Source organism: Pseudophryne corroboree, chromosome 6 (genome assembly GCF_028390025.1).
Source record: "Pseudophryne corroboree isolate aPseCor3 chromosome 6, aPseCor3.hap2, whole genome shotgun sequence".
Classification (NCBI taxonomy): Eukaryota; Metazoa; Chordata; class Amphibia; order Anura; family Myobatrachidae; genus Pseudophryne; species Pseudophryne corroboree.
In genome coordinates this window covers 611037315-611060659 of record NC_086449.1, presented here as the reverse complement: position 1 = coordinate 611060659, position 23345 = coordinate 611037315, and positions in this window count along the sequence as shown.

The following is a 23345-nucleotide window of genomic DNA, read 5'->3' as shown; positions in this document are numbered from 1 at the left end:
TTGGAAGGGACATCCTGCGTGACACTGCAGTGACACTCCTAGATGGGCCCGGTGTTTGTGTCGGCCACTAGGGTCGCTTATCTTACTCACACAGCTACCTCATTGCGCCTCTTTTTTTCTTTGCGTCATGTGCTGTTTGGGGAGGGTTTTTTGGAAGGGACATCCTGCGTGACACTGCAGTGACACTCCTAGATGGGCCCGGTGTTTGTGTCGGCCACTAGGGTCGCTTATCTTACTCACACAGCTACCTCATTGCGCCTCTTTTTTTCTTTGCGTCATGTGCTGTTTGGGGAGGGTTTTTTGGAAGGGACATCCTGCGTGACACTGCAGTGCCACTCCTAGATGGGCCAGGTGTTTGTGTCGGCCACTAGGGTCGCTTAGCTTAGTCATCCAGCGACCTCGGTGCAAATTTTAGGACTAAAAATAATATTGTGAGGTGTGAGGTATTCAGAATAGACTGAAAATGAGTGGAAATGATGGTTTTTGAGGTTAATAATACTTTGGGATCAAAATGACCCCCAAATTCTATGATTTAAGCTGTTTTTTAGGTTTTTTGGAAAAAAACACCCGAATCCAAAACACACCCGAATCCGACAAAAAAAATTCGGTTAGGTTTTGCCAAAACGCGGTCGAACCCAAAACACGGCCGCGGAACCGAACCCAAAACCAAAACACAAAACCCGAAAAATTTCCGGCGCTCATCTCTAGTTTAAATGTGGCCATTGAATGTCTGAATGTAACAAAATGCTTGGCAACGGGCTGTTCCCCGCTGCCCGATGCCAACGCATTCCTAATGGCAAGTCTGTGCTGTGCCATTCTGATTTTAAATTGGCATTCTGTTTTGCCAACATAATACCGCCCGCATGGGCAAATGATGGCGTAGATGACGAACTTGGTACTGCATGTAAGGGGCCATTTAATTTTGTACAACTTTCCTGAAAACGGATGAGCTATGGTGGTACCTATTGACATGTGGGAACAGGTAGTGCAACCAGTGCACTTAAAGCAACCATTACATCTGGTAAGGAAGTGTGTGGGATTAGCTCTCAATTTTGCCATGTCAGTTTTTACTAATATATCCCTGATGCTTCTTCCTTTTTTATAACTGGGCATGATGCGTTTGTCGTGTAGCATCTTTAATTCCGGATCTGATGTAACAATGGGCCACAGCTGATTTAATTGACGTTGCCTTTCCCTACTTGTCACATCGTATTCACACACCCAAGGGATAATTTTAGTCATATCTTTGGTGTGTTTGGGTTTCTTTGAGGCTTCCCTCTGAGAAGCCTCTGCCTTTAAGCGGGCCGATCGTATTAGCGCCAGGGGATAACCTCTAGACAGGAATCTGTCTTCCATATCTTTAAGCTGATCCATCTTGGTGGAATCGCTATTATTGGCCCTACACACCCTCAGGAACTGGGAGTAAGGAAGACCCCTGACAGTAGATCGGGGATGGAAGCTGTCAAATCGCAAGATCGTGTTGCGATCGGTTGGCTTTCTGTAAAGACATGTCAGGATTTTATTCTCCTGGATTTTAATAAAAATGTCCAGAAAGCAAATTTCGACTGGGCTACTGGTCATGGTGAGTTTGGCCGAGTTGTCAGACTGGTTGTGTGAATCAATCAATGAACCTAGATCCTGTATGTCACCCCGCCAAAAGATCAGCACGTCATCTATGTATCTATAATACACAAACAGTCTGTCGGCAATGGTTCTGTTGACTAGAAATAGATCACGTTCTGTTTCCCACATAAAGGCATTTGCGAACGAGGGTGCCACAGAAGACCCCATGGCACACCCCGTTCGCTGCCTATAAAATTTGCCATCAAAGATGAAAAAATTGTGTGTCAATGTGAAACATAACAACTCAAGGAAAAACTTCAATTTCATAATTTGCAGCATGATGAGCGTGCAGCTTTAAAAGCGTTAAGTAACAGGAAGGACATCATAATTCGTGGTGCCGATAAAGGCGGATCCATAGTTGTGCAGAATACCACAGATTACACAACTGAGTGTCTGAGACTTCTCGCGGATAGCAAGACATATTGTCTTTTGGATAAAGATCCTTCTGCAGATTATAAAGTCGAATTAACAACATTGTTGGAAAATGCCAAATCGCAAGATTTAATTTCAACAGATATCTTTCAGAGATTGGTACCCGATAAACCGGTGGTACCTATTTTTTATACCATTCCGAAGGTCCACAAGGACGCACAGAGACCCCCGGGCAGACCGATCATATCTGCTCGTGGGTCCCTGTGTGAGCCGGTGGCCATTTTCCTGGACACTTATTTACAACCTTGTATTCAAGGTATTTGCACATATTTAAAGGACTCTAGCACTTTATTACAGACACTTAGCACTTTTGATGAAATTCCTACTGATGTGTCGCTGGCCTCAGTGGACGTCACCAGCTTATACACCTGCATTCCTCACCAACAGGGGTTGCAGGCGGTGAGACGTCTTATAGTTGGTAATGCACGGTACACTGGGCCAGATATTGAGTTTTTCCTTGAGTTGTTATGTTTCACATTGACACACAATTTTTTCATCTTTGATGGCAAATTTTATAGGCAGCGAACGGGGTGTGCCATGGGGTCTTCTGTGGCACCCTCATTCGCAAATGCCTTTATGTGGGAAACAGAACGTGATCTATTTCTAGTCAACAGAACCATTGCCGACAGACTGTTTGTGTATTATAGATACATAGATGACGTGCTGATCTTTTGGCGGGGTGACATACAGGATCTAGGTTCATTGATTGATTCACACAACCAGTCTGACAACTCGGCCAAACTCACCATGACCAGTAGCCCAGTCGAAATTTGCTTTCTGGACATTTTTATTAAAATCCAGGAGAATAAAATCCTGACATGTCTTTACAGAAAGCCAACCGATCGCAACACGATCTTGCGATTTGACAGCTTCCATCCCCGATCTACTGTCAGGGGTCTTCCTTACTCCCAGTTCCTGAGGGTGTGTAGGGCCAATAATAGCGATTCCACCAAGATGGATCAGCTTAAAGATATGGAAGACAGATTCCTGTCTAGAGGTTATCCCCTGGCGCTAATACGATCGGCCCGCTTAAAGGCAGAGGCTTCTCAGAGGGAAGCCTCAAAGAAACCCAAACACACCAAAGATATGACTAAAATTATCCCTTGGGTGTGTGAATACGATGTGACAAGTAGGGAAAGGCAACGTCAATTAAATCAGCTGTGGCCCATTGTTACATCAGATCCGGAATTAAAGATGCTACACGACAAACGCATCATGCCCAGTTATAAAAAAGGAAGAAGCATCAGGGATATATTAGTAAAAACTGACATGGCAAAATTGAGAGCTAATCCCACACACTTCCTTACCAGACGTAATGGTTGCTTTAAGTGCACTGGTTGCACTACCTGTTCCCACATGTCAATAGGTACCACCATAGCTCATCCGTTTTCAGGAAAGTTGTACAAAATTAAATGGCCCCTTACATGCAGTACCAAGTTCGTCATCTACCCCATCATTTGCCCATGCGGGCGGTATTATGTTGGCAAAACAGAATGCCAATTTAAAATCAGAATGGCACAGCACAGACTTGCCATTAGGAATGCGTTGGCATCGGGCAGCGGGGAACAGCCCGTTGCCAAGCATTTTGTTACATTCAGACATTCAATGGCCACATTTAAACACCGCATTATTGACCACGTCCCCGAATCAATACGGGGGGGTGATCGGGGATGCAAATTACTACAGCTAGAGTCCATGTGGATCCATAGGCTTAACACTTTAAAACCTGGGGGGCTTAATGACAATTTGGGATTAATTAATTTTTTGTAAACATTTTTTTGTGTAAAAGTGATTGGGCCTCAGTTAGCCGACCCCATGTGTAAGACAAGTCAGCTCTTGGGGCTCTGTGTGTATGTCATTCATAGTTCATTTTCTTAATACAAAGCAGTATCATGAAATTCCAGCTGCCACATAGATAGTGCCTGTTTTAATATTCTGTCTAACAGGTTCTCTGTTTTTTATGACATGGAGATCCAGATGTGCACTTTGCTCTGCTTTATACTTTCAGATGTTTTTAAACTTATGCCCAATAGAGTTTGCACTAGTATTTTTTAATTAGATGTTTTGTCACAATATTGACGGTAAAACGTCATCTTAACATGTCACTTTTTTCATTTTTCATTATTTGTTTGTTTATATTGTGCACAGTTGACAGCGGTTCCATGGTAACGCTATTTGTCTTCCTTGCCAGGACTCGAGATCTCGCGGGATCGTGCGATTGGTGAGAGGCAGTGGAAGTGAAGCGGCCGTGGTATGACACTCGGGCAGTGTGTAAAGCCCCGAGAGGTAACCATGGTAACGCGCCTTGCATTCGTAACATCATTTCCGGTTCCGCTGAGACACGAGCAGCCGGGCGGAAGTCATGAGAGGGCGGCCGGACGGACACGCTGCAGCTGTAGATTGGATGGGGACAGAGGGTAAGTGTTTGTGTTATATATTTAAACACCCATGTTTGCCACTTGTGTTATCCTGAAGAAGGGGAATAGGTCCCCGAAACGTCGATATGATTTGCACCATTTGCACAAATATATGAATGCTGTTTCAAGCCTCTGAGTGCCGCCTCAATTCTTTCCCTATATATATATATATATATATATACACTGTAAGTGGGAGGAGGAATGTGTAGAGAGGGAAGGCATCAGTATTCTTAAACACCCCCTTCCCCAAAGTAAGGTCTAGATCCGCCACTGCCCTTCCTTAGTCCGGTTCTGGGTTTATTGATATTTTGAGACCCTTCCCAGTGGTCTCAACTCAATAATGCATATCTCGACTACGTGAATCATGTTGAAGGACATGCTATTTCTGTGCTAGAGATCTAATAATGAGGCAAACATGCCAAATATTATTTAACAACTAAACTCAACCTAGAAACATAGAATTTGACAGCAGATAAGAATCACTTGGCCCATCTAGTCTGCCCCTTTTTTAGCCTTTAGGTAATCTCAACCCTTTGTGATCCTTAGTTCTTTGCAAGGATATTCATAATGCCTATCCCAAGCATGTTTAAATTGCTCTACTGTCTTAGCATCACAAAGGTAAGATCCAATTAAATCAAGCAATTCAATTAATTTCTTTCTCTAAATTTACAGAGACAATTATACACATATTGCTAGATACTTATATGGTAACCCTTATTGGTACAGGTAAATTCACAGATTCATAACACTGGATGTGCAATTTGAGAAGATAATTTTTTTCCTTGAACTCACACACCCCCTTTCAGAGAAGTAACTTCCCTAACTGATCATTTTAGTAACTGATAGGTCCCTGCAAGTTGGGAATAACACTCCAGTCTCAATTACTTTGGCTCAATGGATGTCGACCTCTGTAGAGTTTATGTACACTTTCTCCATACAGGCCTTAGACTCTTGGGCTAAATTTAATAGCCTTCAAGTTGCCGGAAGTGCAAGACTTTTTGTGAGTCTGTCCGTGTTTTAAAAGCAGCAATTTTTTTCAGGGCAAAACCTTACACTTAGCCTTTAGTATAATGCACCCACAAATAATAAATACAGTCACAGCAAACATGTTTATTTTATTTTAAAGGAGTGGGTCATTAGAAGTATCTGCTGTAGATTACTTTCCACAAAATTGATAATTTCTTGCAAAACACATTTGTTACTACATTAAGGGGGAGATGTACTAAGCAGTGATGAAAGTGGAGACGTGAGCCAGTAGAGAAGTTGCCCATGACAAGCAATCAGATACTCTGCATACTTTTATAGTATGCAAATTATAAATGGTACGTCAATGCTGTTTGGTTGCCATGGGCAACTTCTCCACTGGCTCACTTCTACACTGTTTTCACTGCTTAGTACATCTCCCCCTTAGGGGTTTATTTACTAAAGATCAATTTTGATCGATTTTTATTAATTTGAAATTGATCCAAATCAATCTGAATCGATGTTGGCTTTCAGGGGCTGAAACACACATTTATTAACAGATGATTTTCTAAAATACATTTTTAAATGTTAGTAAATGTATGTTTTAGTCTTAGAGTACAACATTGATTTAGATCACTTTTCATAGATTTGAAATCGATCAAAACCAATCAAATCGACCTTCAGTAAATATACCTCTTGGATAGTGCAACATAGATAAACTATAGATCGACGATAAACTGGTATGCTACTACATAGTAGTATTCACCTATTACACTTTACTGCCTAAATATGTATCTGTTTCTATAAACAAAATCAAAAAATCTATATATCCCTTTCCCACTAACTACATTTACATTTATACTGCAGTATAAAATCCATGAGTTCCATTATTTGTCTCTTATATTGTAAACTTAGGTTATAAGCTCAATAGGGCACAAAGTTCTTCTATTACGACGACCCAGGATTAATATTTGGCTGAGGGCATTTGCAATTTATTATAAATGTAATTGTACTAGGGAGTTACTGTTGCTTTACAATGGAGACGCTTAGGCTTTTCCTATTGGAGGGAAACGTAATGTCTCTGTAAAGGTGCATACACACGGAGAGATTTTGACTATGAGAGATTTTGACTAACTTTTCCCTTGAACTGGCAGTAGGAGATTTTGACTAACTTTACCAGAGATTTTGTCTAACTATGTAAGAGATTTTGGCTATGGGAGATTTTGACTATCTCATTTAAATAAGGGGATGAGTGTCATATATAGGACGATTTTACAGGGTGGCTGGTATTTAAATAGCTAAAAGTAAAAAAAAAAATTTGCGTGGGGTCCCCCCTCCTATGTAAAACCAGCCTCGGGCTCTTTGAGCCAGTCCTGGTTGTTAAAATACAGAGGAAAAAATGAGTAGGGTTCCCCCATATTTGGACAACCAGCACCGGGCTCTGCGTCCGGTCCTTGTTTAAAAAATACGGGGGACAAAAGACATAGGGGTCCCCCGTACTTTTAAAACCAGCACCGGGCTCCACTAGCCAGGGAGATAATGCCACAGCCGGGGGACACTTTTATATTGGTCCCTGCGGCCGTGCCATTACCCCCCCAACTAGTCACCCCTGGCCGGGGTACACTGGAGGAGTGAGGACCCCTTAAATCAAGGGGTCCCCCCCCCCAGCCACCCAAGGGCCAGGGGTGAAGCCCGAGGCTGCCCCCCCCCATCCAATGGGCTGCGGATGGGGGGGCTGATAGCCTTTCAATAGTAATATGGGGGGTGATGTATGAAAAACGTCCTAACGGACGTTATGTGCCTGGGGGCGTATCACCACATTATCGTGGTGATACGCCCCCACCCGCCGCCACAATGTATTATTTGCATGCCTGCCGATGTGGGAGGGCGTTATGTCACCTGTAGTGTGATATGCCTTCTTCCACATCGGCGAGGCTGTTATCGGCGCAGCAGTCTGTGCGCATGCGCCCTTCTCCCCTCCTTCCAGCAGGCACTGCTAGCAGCCTCCGGCTCATGCGCCGCCGGAGGTTTGTCCAGGAACAATAAAGTTTTTTCATCTCAATTTCATTTAAAAAAAAAAACAACAGCACATCCATGATTGATGGTAACACACAGCGCCTGGCCGGGGGAGGCGTTACGCCCGGCGTTCACAAGAGACGAAAAGTGACAGCAGAGGCAATCATACATTGCCTCTGCTCTTCGTCTCCCATTCACTTCAGCGGGGTAGCGGTAAGTGGCGGGGGCGCGCGGCGGAGAGGCCATACGGCGTTAACACGCCATTCATACATTAAGAGGAAGTGCTAAATGCAGGCTTAAGGTGCGCTGTGGTCAGCGGAAACCACAGCGCACTTTCATACATCTGCCCCATTGTTCTTTACAGGTGGCCTACAGGTCCCAGCAAGCCTGCCCCAGCATGCTGGCACTTGGAGAACCACAAGTGCCAGCATGCCCGGACATAAAGGGCCCGCTGGCACCTGTAGTCCACCTGTAAAGAGAATATTGAAAAAAAAACACAACACATTCTTTAAAAAATCCTTTATTAAACTGGGTCTTCACCTGGGGGCGGCGGCCTTTAAGCTCTTTTGCATGGCCGCCGCCTTCCCAGGGCTTCCGGCGTCTTCACCTGGTGGGCGGCGGCTGCTAAGCTCTTTTGCATAGCCGCCGCCCATCCAGGACTTCCACGGCGTCTTCAGGATTCAGGAGCTCTTCTCCGCTCCTCCTCCGCCGTCGGACTGAAAGCCGCTGCCTCGCGCTGACTTATATAAGTCAGCGGGAGGGGGCGGGGCATTGACGCGGCGAGCCGTGATTGGCTCGCGGCGGCCATCTTGAATTTCAAAAATGACGCTGAGGCGCCATTTTTGAAACTGGTACCGCTCCGCTGCCAAACTCTGCAAGATAAAGATAAAGGTAAATTTCCCCCGCCCGCACCGCTGCCGCAACCCGCCGCCGCCCGCACCGCCGCCGCCCACACCACCACCGCAACCCACTGCCGCCCACACCGCAACCCGACGCCACCCGCACCGCCGCCGCAACCCGCCGTCACCCACACCGCCACCGCAACCCGCCGCCGCCCGCACCGCCGCCACAACCCGCCGCCGCCCGCACCACCGCCGCCTGCAAAATCGCTATCGCTGGGAAAAATCGCTGGCCTCTTAAAGTATAGCGATTTTGACTAACTTTAGCAGCGACATAGCCAAAATTGACTTGCCTGCACTGACTATTTTTCCCAGCGATAGCGACCTAGCGGGGACGCGCATCGCTATCGCTGCCTGTATACACACGGAGCGATCTGCACTAACTTTCTGAGCGATTTTGACTATATAGTCAAAATCGCTCAGTTATATCGCTCCGTGTGTATGCACCTTAACTGTTGTCTAGTTTTTTTTATAGTTACATTTACTGGATGACTTTAGAGTTGTAAAGTCTGGACGAAGAACTGATAAATACAAAAAAATATTTCAGTCCTATGAAGTACTGTATTAGCTGTAATAATTACATGAGTTACATTTTTCAAAGTTCATCTAGTTACTTTACTTCACTTCTTTTAACAGTTTTTGCAAGGTAAATAATGTGAGTAATGCAATTAATACAAATAGACCATGCTTTGGTATGGGTGTGGATTAGGTCGACCACTATTGGTCGACAGTAACTAGGTCAACACCTGAAATAGGTCAACACGGTCATTAGGTCGACCTGAACAAGGTCGACATGGAAAATGTCTACATTACTTTTTTTTTTAAAAAATTGGTGTCGTTTTCTTCGTAAAGTGACCGGGAACCCCAATTAGTGCACTGTATCCCCTCGCAATGTTCGCTTCGCTCGCCATGCTTTGGACAAGGTTACTATTCCCAATCGTAATCCACTTTGATCGTAAAGTATTAAAAGGTTCAAAAATGTATTTATTTTTTAAAATTCATGTCGACCTTTTTCCATGTCAAACTAGTGACCATGTCGACCTATAGAACATGCCGACCTAATGCATGTCGAACACCCGCGCGGTTGGCCCATCTGATGTGCAGTACATCAGATGGGATGATCCCACTGACAATGGTCGGGGCCGTACATTCGTGGGCACACACTATTTGATGTGGACGATGTATCAGCCAATAAGTCGCTTAGTGTGTATCCAGCTTTATTCTACTCATCCACTGTAGATCAGGGACTGCAGGAGGACAGTGGTTGGAGGTTACACATTGGCGGCATTGGGGCTAGTGACACCCGGTGCAGCCAAGAGACCACTTGCTCTCAACAAGTGGGCATGGCTTTGTGGGCAGAGGGTGTGGCCTCACGGGAGCCCCACTGATGTCACCAAACAGGGTGTGGCCTCCCAGGATGCCCCTTGATTACTTCATTCTGAGGGTGTGCGGGCTGCCGGCTCCTTCTCAGTGACAGAAACCAAGTGCTGCAGGATAATGTCACACTGCAGCTCCCAGCTCCTGTCATAGTGGAGGAGTTAGTATTTTGGGGCCAACCCCTGGAAGGGTGATAGTCGGGTGCGACCCACACCCCGTTTGTGTTGCCTCTGGGGTTACACTGTCTGTGTCTGTAGGAGCAGCAACTGTCACTTCGGTAAGCAGTTAGTAATTAGTATAAGCTCTATTGGGGCAGGGACTGATGTGAATGGTCAAATATTCTCTGTAATGCACTATGGAATATGTGTGTGCTATAATCTGGTAATATATAATAGGATTTTAATACCTACCGGTAAATCCTTTTCTCTTAGCCCATAGAGGATGCTGGGGTCACATCAAGAACCATGGGGTATAGACGGGATCCGCAGGAGACATGGGCACTTTAAGACTTTGAGTGGGTGTGAACTGGCTCCTCCCTCTATGCCCCTCCTCCAGACTCCAGTTTAAGTAACTGTGCCCAGGGAGACGGACATTTCGAGGAAAGGATTTATTGTTAAACCACGGTGAGCCTCTTACCAGCTCACACCTTAAGTATGCCGCCGAACGTGGCATTCAACAGAATACAAGCCAACGGCATGAACAATTGCAGCACCAGGCTGACAAGAAACGTAACACAACATGTGTGTAACCACAAAGCATTACTGCAGATACAGTACGCACTGGGACGGGCGCCCAGCATCCTCTACGGACTAAGAGAAAAGGATTTACCGGTAGGTATTAAAATCCTATTTTCTCATACGTCCTAGAGGATGCTGGGGTCACATCAAGAACCATGGGGTGATACCAAAGGTCTAAAATGGGTGGGAGTGTGCGGACGACTCTGCAGTACCGAATGACCAAATGTGAGGTCAACCTCGGCCAAGGTAATAAACCTGTAAACTTAGCCAAATTGTTTGCTAAATAGCTGCTCGGCAAAGTTGCAATGCCTAGACCCCCTGGTCAACCGCCCCGGACAAGCTCACCTTTCTAGTAGAATGGGCCTTCACCTATTTCGGTAACGGCAATCCTGCCATGAGATGAGCATGCTGAATCATACCACAGATCCAGCGCGCAACAGTCTGCTTGGAAGCAGGACACTCAATCCTTTTGGGAGCAAACAGGACAACAGAGCCTGTGTTCCTAAACGGAGTCGTCCTGGCGACATAAATTTTCAAAACTCTGACCACATGCAGAGACTTCGACTCAGCGAAGGCGTCAGTAGTCAAAGGCACCACAATAGGTTGGTACATGTGGAAAGAAGAAACCACCTTCAGTAGAAATTGTTGACGAGTTTCGAACTCTGCTCTATCTTCATGGAAGATCAAATAAGGTCTCTTGTGAGACCAGGCTGCTAACTCAGACACTCGCCTTGCGTATGCCAAGGCCAACCTGACGACCACTTCCCAAGTGATGAATGTCAACTCCACCTTCTGTAAAGGTTCAAATCAATATGAGTGAAGGAACTGCAACACCACGTTAAGATCCCATGCTGCCACTGGGGCACAAATGGAGGTTGGATGTGCAACCCGCCCTTCACGACAGTCTGAACTTCTGAAAGGGAGTCCAATTTATTCTGAAAGAAACCCGATTATAATTGAGGCCAAGGTTAGGCCCGCATCCACACCGGCTTGTAGGAAATGGAGAAAATGTCCTAGCTGACAAGTCTGCCGTAAGAGTCTTCTTGTATTCACACCAAGAAATTTATTTTCTCCAACTACGGTAGTAATGTGTAGACGCTACCCCTTTTTCCAGCCCAAATAAGCGTGGAGAACAAATACCGTAGGAATACCCTTACAGACTAGGATTTGGCGGTCAACCGCCATGTCGTCAAATGTAGCCGCAGTAAGTCCTAATACACGCACGGCCCCTGCCGCAACAGGTCCTCGCGCAAAGGAAAAAGCCAGGGATCTCCTATGAGTAATTCCTGAGATCTGGATACCAAGCTCTTCGTGGCCAGTCTGAGACCATGATGCTCGCTCGAATTTCCTTTTTATAATCCTAGAACTATTGGAACCGAGAGAAAACGTATGGAATACATATCCTGACTGATAACACCCACGGTGTCACCAGTGCATTCACTGTTCCAGTTTGAGGGTCCCTTGACCTGGAATTCTGAAGCTTCTTGTTGAGACGAGATGCCATCATTCCTACTTGAGGAAATCCCATTGACATGCCACTTCTCCGAAGATTACTTGGAGGAGGTTTCCCCTCTCCTGGATGGAGATCGTGTCTGCTGAGGAAGTCTGCTTCCCAGTTGTCCACTCTTGGAACGACATCGCCGACAGAGCACTTGCATGTTTTTCCGCCCAGTGGAAAATCTTTGTGGTTTCTGCCATTGCCGTTCTGCTTTTCGTTTGTAGCAAACCGTTGTAAACGGCCCTTAACTCTGGACCTTTTATGTGGTGACAAGTTTTCTAACTTGACCATCTTCCTTGGAAGTTTTCCCCCCTGTGTGACTGCCTCCCCGCCTCGGAGGCTTGCATTCGTGGTCGCTAGGATCCAGTCCTGGATTTCGAACCTGCGCCCCTCTAGGGAGGTAAGAACTGCGCAGCCACCACAGGAGTGATATTCTGGAATTGGAAGGCAGGATTATCCTCCGGTGTATGCGTTTGTGGGAACCGGACTCCTTGTCCAACAGGTCCCACTGGAACATCCTGGTATGAAACCTGCCAAACAGAGTGGCCCCGTAGGCCGCAACCAGCTTTTCCAGCAACCGGACGTATTGATGAATTGACATTCTTGCTGGTCTCGGAATTTGTTTTACCAGACTCTGGCTCTCCAGAGCCTTTTCCACTGGAAGAAAAACTCTCTGTAGGTCTGTGTCTAGTATTATTCCCAAAACTGACAACCGCGTCGATGGGACCATCAGTGAATCTGGCCAGTTCAGGAGCCAACCCTGTTGTTGAAGAACTGTCAGGGAGAGTGCAATGTTTTGCACCCATTTGTTTCTTGATCTCGCCGTTATCAGGAGACCATCCCAGCACGGGATAAATGTGACTCCGTACTAGAGAAGGAGAACCATCATTACCGCCATCACCCTGGTGAAATTGGTAATGACCAACCTGAAAAGCAAACCTCAGGTAAATCTAATGCGGAGGAAAATGTAAGTTGACCTCCTGTATCCTTTTTTCCAGATTGGAGATCACTGCCCTGAGAGATTCCATCTTGGATTTGAATTTCTTTAAGTAGAAATTGAGTGATTTCAGATGTAGGATTGGTCTGACCGAGTCGTCTGGCTTCGGGACCACAAGAGGCTTGAATAAAAGCCTTCTTCCTGTAGTGATAGGGGAAACCAGGCCAATAACCTGATCCTGACACAACTCTTGTGTATCGTCGAATACTACCTCCCCATCCGGAGGAGAATCGTTTATTTGAAAAATTGGTGAGGGGAAACGTCTGGAAACTCCAGTATGTGCCCTTGGGACACTATTCGTAAAACCCCGGGTCCAGGTCCATTCCAGGACTGACTGTAGAGTTTTAGACGTGGCCCCACCGGTGTGGGTTCCCGCAAGAGAGTCCCGGCGTCATGCAGTGGGTGTGGCAGAACATTCATGCCTCACAACATGCCTCACATTCACATGCAATTCTTTTGCCCAGTCAGATATTGGTGGTGCCGACAGGGCCACCCACACACGTCTGTGTCCCTAATATACATTTCTCTTAGGAAAAACATTCATCCCCCGACCTGTTGACACACTTGTGCCAAGTACTATAAGGAGTCGGCGGTGCCGACAGGGTCTCTCCCACAGCTGTTTGTGGAAAGCACTCTGCCACCGACATGCCGACACATGTGTACTAAACACCGACGTATAGGGGACAGACTCACAGTAAATTCTGTCAGTGAGACACAGAAATAGTTTGCCAGCTCATAACCCAGCGCTTAATAGCGGTTTTGAACATTACAGAATGCCCCAAACCTGCAGCAGTTTATATTAAACATATATTTCACCACCCTTACTGCGCCCCCCCCCCCCCCCCTTCCCCTGTTTTTCACCCTGATACTTCCAGCAGTGTGAGGTAGGACCAGCATTTTTACAACAGAAATTGGCTCTGGCTGTGTGAGCTGTGAGGGCTTAATGGCGCGCTTCAGCCCCGCTATTTTTTTACTATAATGACACAGGTGGGAGTTAGGATTTAGTGCCTAGGCACTTATTATCCACATTGCCAGCCTTAATGAGGATTTTATGCTGCCCAGGGCGCCCCCCCTGCACCCTGCACCCTGTAGTGCCGCTGTGTGTGTGGGAGCATGGCGTGCAGCGCAATCGCTGTGCGGTACCTCAGAAGCCGTCACTGAAGCCTTCTTTTCTTCTTCTACTCACCTGTCTTCTGACTTCTGGCTCTGCAAGGGGGGTGACGGCGGGCTCCGGGAGTGAACCCCTAGGCGTACCTAGTGTTCCAAACCCTCAGGAGCCCTGTAGCCAAGAAGCAGTGCCTTTAAATTCATTAGAAGTAGGTCTGACTTCTCTCCCCTAAGTCCCACGATGCAGGGAGATTGTTGCCAGCAGTCCTCCCTGAAAATAGAAAACCTAACAAAGTATTTTCCGAGAAACTCAGTAGAGCTCCTCAGTGTGCATCCAGTCTGCCTGGGCACAGATCTAAACTGGAGTCTGGAGGAGGGGCATAGAGGGAGGAGCCAGTTCACACCCATTCAAAGTCTTAAAGTGCCCATGTCTCCTGCGGATCCCGTCTATACCCCATGGTTCTTGATGTGACCCCAGCATCCTCTAGGACGTATGAGAAAAATATATTACAATTAATTCAACACAAAGAAACAGTTCTCCAAGCAGGGGCAGCCTGGCCAGGGAGCTGATGCCTCTGAATTTTCCTGGGAGGCCAACCGCTCTAAGGGGACAGATGTACTAAACCTTAAAAAATGATTAAGTGGAGAGTGATAAAGTGCCAGCCAATCAGCACCTAACTGCCATGTCACAGGTCCTGTTTTAAAAATGGCAGTTAGGAGCTGATTGGTTGCTAATTTATCACTCTCCACTTTATCACTTTTCGGCATCCTTCAGTGATGCAGCCGCAATGTGAAAGGTCATGCACTGCAGCCAGTGCATATGTGCAGACCACCAGAGTGCAGTTGCTGCATACAGGTGCATGGCTGCATCTCTGATGCGATCCATACTGAATAAGGCCCTATATGAGATACATATGGAGTTTGTGCATGTAATACACTGCTTCTGTGTAGTGTAGCTTTATGTGTATTGGGGGTAATTCCAAGTTGATCGCAGCAGGAAATTTTTTAGCAGTTGGGCAAAACCATGTGCACTGCAGGTGTGGCAGATGTAACATTTGCAGAGAGAGTTAGATTTGGGTGGGTAATTTTATTTCTGTGCAGGGTAAATACTGGCTGCTTTATTTTTACACTGCAATTTAGATTGCAGATTGAAGACACCACACCCAAATCTAACTCTCTCTGCACATGTTATATCTGCCCCCCCTGCAGTGCACATGGTTTTGCCCAATTGCTAACAGAATTCCTGCTGCGATCAACTTGGAATTAACCCCATTGTGTGAATCATTATGTAAGTGGATTTGCTTATACTGTGAATAACATGGTTTTTGCTATTATTTGCAGTTAGTTTAATTTGGAATATTTTAATCTGAGATGCTGCTGAGAGGGTTTGGAGCGTAAAATATAGTTACATTGGTGGTCATTCCAAGTTGTTCGCTCACTGACGTTTTTCGCAACGGAGCGATTAGGTAGAACTGCGCATGCGCATGTTACGCAGCGCGCATGCGCTTAGTTATTTAACACAAAACTGAGTAGATTTACACAGGCTTGAGCGACGTTTTTTCAACGCTCGAGTGATCGTAGTGTGATTGACAGGAAGTGGGTGTTTCTGGGCGGCAACATGGCGTTTTCAGGAAGTGTGATAAAAAACGCAGGCGTGCCAGGTAAAAACGCAGGAGTGGCTGGAGAAACGGGGGAGTTGCTGGCCAAACGCAGGGCGTGTTTGTGACATCAAACCAGGAACTAAATGGACTGAGCTGATCGCAATCTAGGAGTAGGTCTGGAGCTACTCATAAACTGCAAGGAATTATTTAGTAGCAGTTCTGCTAACCTTTCGTTCGCTATTCTGCTAAGCTAAGATACACTTCCAGAGGGCGGCGGCCTAGCGTTGCAATGCTGCTAAAAGCAGCTAGCGAGCGAACAACTCGGAATGAGGGCCATTGTACTGTGGAAGTCAAGGACGTCTTAACAGTATTGTAGGCCCTGGGAAAAGCTATGTACTGGTTCCCCTTACCCATTCACAGGAATAAATAATATAATAGGAAATCTCATAACTTACCCCTCCTGCGGCCCTGCACTCTCTCGCCAGGTGCTTCCATACAGTGAATGGCTGTCAGCACTCTGATTGGTGGATAGCTCCAGCCATCCATCAATCTGCATTTACTGTCTGGCTGCAGGCTGAGAGGCAGGTAGAGAATACCACCTGGCTGCTCCAAGTATGTGTAACTAGCCAACCACGTTGCTCAGAATTGAGCAAAGAAAATGTTATTGTGTGTTCTACAGTGCGCTCATCTAAAGTTTCCTGTATCCTGACAGTTTATTGCATACCGAAATGATCTTACAGACTACTCAGTAATAAAAAATAAAAATAATAATCCTACAGTCTTAAGTATTCCAGTGTTCAAAGAAGATGCTGAAATAAAGATAGGGACATTTACCCTAACTAAAATGTCCAGAATACTCTGTAGGTTATGGGTGCTCTTTCAGTGTTTTGGGTAGTGGCACTCTATTTATATAGAGGGACTATTCCCACTCGTGTGTGTCCACAACACCCACAGAGTGGTAACAGAACCTGTGGTGAGCGCAGCAAGCATGCAAGGTGCTTCATTTCACTCCCCCCCCCCCACCCCCCCCATGCCGGCCACCTAACAGCTGGGATCCCGGCATCGGTATGGTGACCGGCAGCCTCCCAATCACTGCGTCGGTTGCATCTTGTACTTACTATGGCTTGCGGACCTTACCTTATTGAAAAGTTGGATCAGGGGAAGGAGGGGATGAGCAAACATGGCCAATGTTTGTCTGTTGCCACTAATGCATGTATGAAGACTGGGATACAAAATACATATGTGCCTGTTATGTACCAGGAAACCTGCATGTGCTCATCTCTGGTGCAAGTTACAATATTATAATGATGCGATTTTTGTGAAAACAGACGGGAGAGTTTTGGACACAATTTATGAATATGGTTTAGGTACAAATTGCATCCAACTCAATCTGACCCCTCAATATCCTAAGGAGCACATAACATAATTCTAGAATAACAGCAGTCTTTGCCCAACATTATGAACAGTGTAGTTATGCATATAAACCAAAGCTTGGGCAAAGCGATTGCACTCTGCAGCATATTTTCCCCCTGTGCTGAGACATTAATGACCCACATTGCTGGTTTAGGGGCTAATTCAGGTTGGATCGCAGTGTGCGATCCAACTGGAATTTTTGCTGAAAAGGTGCGGGCGCATGCGAAGCACCCATCCTGCGCATGCGCACGCATTTTCTGCGGGGGCCCAAAGAAAATGCGATCACCTCTGCTTGTCAATCAGGCAGAGGCGTTGCGGGGTGGGTGGAAAGGGGTGGCGGGCAACGCTCCGTTTCCAGGGAGGAGACGGAGCATTGCGGGGGCGGGACAACCCGAACGGTGGGTGGCGCGAATGGGGCCGTATCAGGGGCGTGGTCACAGTGGCTGCACGATATCACACAAAGCCGCTGCGACAGGTAAGATGGAGCCGGGACTCCTGCGGGCGCAGCTAAACTGCGCCGGCAGGAGTCATCTTTAATTTCTGCTGACAAACAGTTTTGCATCGCAATTTCTGCTTGTTGAAAGGGGGGGGGGGGGAGGTGCCGGTCAGTATGCTGGGGCGGCCTTGCCCAGCGATGAGCGACCCTCAGCATGCTAGGAAAAGGAAAGCAAATTCTGCTGATAAGCAGAATTTGCTATCCTTACTGAATTAGCCCCATATAGGGGGTCATTCCGAGTTGTTCGCTCGTTATTTTATTCGCTTCAAACTTACTCGGCAACTGCGATCAGTTCAGTGCTTGTCGTTCCTGGTTTGACGTCACAAACACACCTAGCGTTCGCCCAGACACTCCTCCGTTTCTCCAGCCACTCCCGCGTTTTTCCCAGAAACGGTAGCGTTTTTTCACACACTCCCATAAAACGGTCTGTTTCCGCCCAGAAACACCCACTTCCTGTCAATCACATTACGATCACCAGAACGAAGAAAAAACCGTGAGTAAAATTCCTAACTGCATTGCAAATTTACTTGGCGCAGTCGCACTGCGGACATTGCGCATGCGCATTCGCGACTAATCGCTCCGTTGCGGAAAAAAAATAACGAGCGAACAACTCGGAATGACCCCCATCGTCCACTTATGTGCGACATAACCACTGCGTCTACCCGTGAATTAATCAGCCCCAAAGTATTCTTCTCTAGGTTATGTATGAAGTATGCATGGCTGCAAAGTGTGTATGAGTGCAGAAAGAGCCCTAATAAACCTGTGCTGAAAAGTATGTCAATGATTTGACTGCTAAACTCCACTCCACTCCCCTCCACTGTAAGTCCTGCAGCCACTGTTGGGTTTCACAAATAACCCTATAAGTGCTCATCCTCCAGTAAAACTCTTGAAATGACGTCACTCCCAGCAGGATCTCCGAGCAAACCACAAGCTGGCATCTGGTAGATCTAAATAGATGTAAAAACACTGTGTGCAGAGATCCTACGTCAACAAAGTGTACAGTGGCCAAACTGTCATTCATTCTACATAAAGACTGCTTCAGCTATTTATTTATTTATTTATTTTAATCAAAATGCATTTTTATTTGCTCATAGTGAAGTATGTGCCACAGAATTACAGATTATACAACAATACACACTTAGAAACTACTTCAGAACACAATTACTGTAGAAATGAAATGCAACAGCATCATTTAACCCCTTTATATGCTGACTGTAGTATTAATTGTCAGTGATGGTATATAGAAGCTGGAAAGGGTGCAGTGGGAATAGTTAGCACCTGGATCATGCTGGACAGGCTTTCTTCTTACTCTCTTTTGTCTGCTGTCCTCTGGGTGTTTCTCTGAGTCACCACTGCCACTTCAGTCTCTCCAGCCTGATCACCCTTTCTCAAGGTTAATTTAGCTAATGACCGGGAGTCCGAGCAGACAGAGGAGCAACACATACTGTATATCCAAACACAACAGGTCCTAATGAGCTGTGACCCCTTTGATGCTGCAACTGACTATTCATCTCTCCTTCCTGTGGTGGTGGTGGTGCTGCTGCTGTTGTCTGTACATCACACAAAGGCAAATAATGTCAGCACAGGGAGGACACAGGTTCCTGCGAGTCACTTACTGCTTCTGCACTTCAAGTGTTATTGATGCCATCTATTTTGCTGTGTCTTTTAGTTAATTCGTGTTTATATTACACGTGTTACAAATCACAAAACTTCTTCCGATAGAGAAAAGGCTGTTCTAGATTAATGTACAGTGGTGGACACTGGACACCATTGCACTGTACAATCTATAACGTGAGTTTATCATTGTAGAGTGCGGTAACCTGCGGTTACATGCGGCAGCAGAAGTCGCAGGGAGGGGGATTTGTGGGGAATAAATAGTCTGCTGTACTATTATGCCAGGAAACATATCATAAGCAAGGGTGATGCTATAAAGTGGAACGGTCCTATATATGTAGATAGATCTATCTATCTATCTATCTTTATGTCTCTTTCTATTTATTTATTTATTTATTTATTTATGTAGGTAGGTAGGTAGATATGTATGTATTTATTTATTTATTTATTTATACATACAATGATACAATACGTGGATATGAAACACATTCTTGTACGAATACACATGGTCTTGATCAAAAAAGATAAAACAGTTTTTAGCAATTTTACTAAATACAAACATTCACCGTTAGATAATAGTTAGCAAAGGATTTAAAGAAAGACATGCACGAGCCAGTAAATGGAATTATTTGCAGGAATAACACCACTTTGACTACGACCCTGTCATGTAACAGCTATATACTATAGAGTCAGGAGTCTGGGTCACCAGTAAAATCCAGTGACCGCTGTTTTAGCTGCATATAGATTTATTCATTTTGCAAACACGCTGGATTGTATTGGACTGGACAGTGAGCTGTGACATCTCCCCTGTAATATATAACTTGTACTCCGTGAGCAGTGCGCCACATGACGCGTTCCATAATGGAATAACTGTCTGTGAAGGCAAATCACACCTGGAAAATGAGTATCATAGCATACAAACATCTTGTGGAGTTTAAAATTGAAACCTATGGAATATATCTATCTATCTATCTATCTATCTATCTATCTATCTATCTATCTATATATTAAACAAAGTAGCGTAATCTACTGTGTAATAAATAATTCAGTAAATAAATAAATAAATAAATAAATAGTGTAATCCCATACAGCTAGAATTTCTATGAAACGTATGGGGTCACAGAACTCGGTGATGGCTCTTCACGTTCTTATATTTTACATTACGGTATGGGGTACATGTATGGTTCATGTGTTTTTTAGATTTGGAAAGCTGCCATATAGGATGGTACTGCTGTTACTGGGTGTGAGCGCAGAGACATTTCTCCAAAACGATTTTATGTGCAACAGTCATCTGCTAAAATACCATCTGAAAGTAACACACAGAACTCTATTGATTCATACTATGGTATTTATAAAGGAAACATACATGTAGCAGTAGGGAAAGCGATATATTTCTCGTGACCCTCTATCAGTAGAGCATTTGATACAATTTCCAGAAAGATTTTCTACAGATTCAGTTACACGAGTAACATACAGTAGAAACGCCCCAAATTGACAACAGTTTCTTTCAGTTTGTTTCCAGTTGTCTGACAGACCGCATTACTATGGGATAATTGCACTCAGTGTCCGGGGTTGCTGATGTGACGCTAAACTTGTGCATTAGGACGCAGATGAGCCTGTGCTGTCACATGGGTAAGGGAGGACGCAGGGAAGACACGGTGCAATTCAGAGGGCTGAGATAAGATAACATAAGACAAGAGGACAAACAGTTTAAGATAATAAAGGGCACTTATCTCCAAAACAATTATTTCCCACGATAGAAGAGATTCCTAATAAAAACAAGCAGAGTGTTTGCATCAAAACATTTATAATGATTTAACACTAACCACACTGCATAAAGACATCAAGCAATCCTACAAGCCCATGGGATAGGCGATGACAGACTATTAATGCTGATACCTTACAAATTATATCATGTAAGCATGGGACTAATATGAAAGGAATTATTCCTTTATATTTTACCACACTTACAATACTAACAGTAACAGTAACACAGAGAGAGAGAGAGAGAGAGAGAGAGAGAGAGAGAGAGAGAGAGAGAGAGAGAGAGAGAGAGAGAGAGAGAGAATTCACAGATTTCGACATATAATAATAATAATAATAATAATAATAATAATAATAGTCATAATTACAAAAAGAAGAATCATTACAAATACTACTAAAGTAACTGGTGTTCAGTCGATCCCTCTGAGTCGGCGAGACCCATACCTCAGACAGCATAGTTAAGCTTAAACGTAAAAAAGTATTCATCTAAAAAAAAAGAAATAATTAACATTAAAAACACATACAATATCGGAATTGTTTAATAAACAAACGTTGGTGGGGATATTGTATTTTGGTGAAGTCTTCCTGGGATGTCGGGGTAACATTTTATTGTCAACGAAGAGTAGTTTGTTCTGTATTTTCATATGGGATTATTATTTTACAAAGGTTTCCAAAATATGTATATTGATATTGACCTACATATTTACTAATATGTGCCTCGTCTTCGTATTACTAGTACGATTTGCATGTGATCGATATCTGCGTGTCATTAGTGTTTTGTGCATAATAGTTATTTCATAATGTCCCCGTCGCTCCCACCAGCCTGTCGGGCACTTGGTACGTGACGGATCAGGGTTTTGTGCGATTTGCACTAATCGATTTCACATGGTGGATGAGAGTATCCTGCAGGCTGCTATTTTACCAACACACAATCATACAGTTGTTTAAGGAACCATAGATACTCCTGGTAATGGATCGATTGTACATTTTAAATAATTATTACTTTTCGCCACATTACTAAGAAAATTCCCCATAACATAGTAAAATAAAAGTTAAACAAATATGCACATTTTCAAGTATTATAATATAATGTATAATGCATTCACATTATTTTCACATGTTCTTTTAAAACGAATGGTAATTAAAGATTAGTTTATCAAAGCGATGAAATGCGGCGTGTTTCGTTTTAACTAATTAGTGCAGTTCTGTGTATTAAACAATATTTTATTAAATATTTCTAATAATGATATTGTATGGCTCCTATTATATTTAAATCAATGTTTAACGGGTATACCTAACCTCACCAATACATAAGCCACGGATACAGCACTTTAACAATAAAATAAGTATTAATCTGAATGTAACAAAACATCAGCCATTTGTAAATACTTATATTACCCATAGAAATACTATACAGAATGAACATAAAACACTAAACAGTACATGACACTGTTAGATCTGGCAGGGAGAAGGTTAATATACAGTAGAAGGCGGATTTCCAGCTGGGTCTGCATGGTCCTTAGCTGTGACCTGTGTTTTTAGTAGCTAGAGTACAAGTGTAGAACATGATTGTCAAGGGGAAATATGGGGGGAGTATTCCTCTCCCTGCGGCCCCTGAGCTAAGGAGCAGGGGGGCATAGAGCAGTAATCAGGATCAAGCTGATTATTCTTTCGGATCATTGTGTTAATGACTCTAGTGTGACACAACTCCTATGGAAGTAACAAATATAAATGTATTCACAAAGGGGCGCTACCCCCAGTCTGGGATACTCTTAACAAATTCCTTAATATACTGTAGATACAGGTCTGATGTCATTGCCCCAGTCTTAATTATGGGAAACATGTTTTCTAAAGGATAATGCACTCTCTGCTGTGAAGTATTGAAGATTGTCACTAAATGGACAGTACTGTATATATTAGAAAACTCCGATTTCAGACAGTCACTAACAAGACAGCATTAAATGAAGAGTATACAGTATACAGTATAATACGAGGATGGGCCTTCTGGGCTCCTATCACTGACATATATTAAATTAATACAACTAGATTCCTTCCCTGCTATAATTTGTTAAAGATTTCTACAAAAACGACCCGAGGATTGTATAGAAATGAAAGGAAAGAGGTCACTGTTCATTCTTTTACCGAGTCTGGCATCTGTCATCATAGGTTCAGTGCAATCAAGGAAATGTCCAACATTTCAATCGGTTTGGTCCGGGAGTGTGCGGTTTCAGGTGTTCTAATAGTATTTTGACTCTCTACTTACAACATGCGTTTTCCTGTCTGTGGCTCTATATGCAAATTAGACGATTGTGGTATACAGTAGATAGCAATAATACGGTAAATTCTGGCCCATTCCCTTGTGCTGGAGAGATCTCGTTATATCCATACCGT